The following is a 1,466-nucleotide window of genomic DNA, read 5'->3' on the forward strand; positions in this document are numbered from 1 at the left end:
CAATGTTTGGGATTTTTTCCTAGACATATTTTTCCGTAAGGTCGATATTGGACCAAAAATTTAAAAAGCAAGCTGAAAGATGTCATTAATTCGGAAAGTTGAATTTGAAGAGTACTTTCATATTCATTTCAATGACCAATAGTTATCTTCATATTCAGAAAAGTTTTTGTCCATGTGTGGACATTTAACTTTCTTTTTATATTAATCACGGCGGCCATTTTCCCCATTTTACCATTTGGCAGAGACGTCATGGGACGCTCCCCAATACGGTGACTGTGAGGCCCCCACTACTGTCCCTACTATGATCGTACTAGGACCCTTATAATTGGCATGGTTATAAACTTTATTGGATTCCTAACTCGAGTTAATGACTCTGCTCCGAGCTACCTGAAGGTTGCCCATCCCTGCTAAAGAGGATCTCTTGATCATGCCACTCAGAGGTGAACGATTTAAACAGGTATAAAGCGGTTAACGATTCTAATTGGTTGATGTGAAGCAACCCCTCCGCTTGCGACCAGTTGTTGAACACCGCTTGACCCTCTGAAAAAACTCCCCAGCCTGAATTCGAAATCCGTGATGGAACAACGAGGTCCTGCTCTAATTTCTCTGATGAGTTTCAGTAGGCCTTGCTGTTTATCCAATGGAAGGTCTAAGGACATTGATTCCGAGTTTAGAATAAATCCCAGGTATTTACGTTTTTTTTTTTTGGTTTCAAGTTGCTTTTCTCGTGATTAATAACAAACCTAACAGATCTTCTAACAGTTCAACCGTTGTCTGAATATTTTTCAGACATTTTTCCTCTGATTCGGCGAAGGAAAGCAATCTATCTAGCATGTAAATAACTAATAACTCACAGAGGTCAACTGTTGATTTCTGAGAAAGGCTACAACCGGCTTCAATATTTTTGTGAAAACCCATGGAGCTATATTTAACCCAAATGGAAGACATGTATATTCGTAGATACACTTGTTCCAAGAGAACCGTAAAAACTTCCTATCGGATTGATGTATAGGAATTAAATAATACGCGCTCTCCAAGTCAATAGTTTCCTTGTAACAATAGTCATCAGCTTTAAAGCTGTTCTTGTATCCTCCATTTAAAAATGTTTTTTATTAATAACTTCATTGACTTTTTTATTATTAAACACAAAACGCATGTTTTTGTTACTCTCGGGGACTAAAAAATAATTAGACAAAACCTGACCCTGAACACTGACATTTTTCGACAACACCTAACCTCAAAAGATCGTTAATTGCCTTTTGCATCAACTCCACTTCTACCCCACCAACCAACGATCCAACCGAACTCTTTGTTTCGGAATCTCGATAAAGGGAATTTTATACCACTTGTCAAAAGTGAAAATGCTTGTGAAAATGCTTGCCGTATGAAGGACGGCGGTGCTCCATATAGGCAAGAAAAGTGAATGGAAGAAATGGCTAGGAGCCGGATAGCTCAGTTGGGAGAGC

The sequence above is a fragment of the Fopius arisanus genome, unplaced genomic scaffold (genome assembly GCF_000806365.1).
Source record: "Fopius arisanus strain USDA-PBARC FA_bdor unplaced genomic scaffold, ASM80636v1 scaffold00222, whole genome shotgun sequence".
Taxonomy (NCBI): Eukaryota; Metazoa; Arthropoda; class Insecta; order Hymenoptera; family Braconidae; genus Fopius; species Fopius arisanus.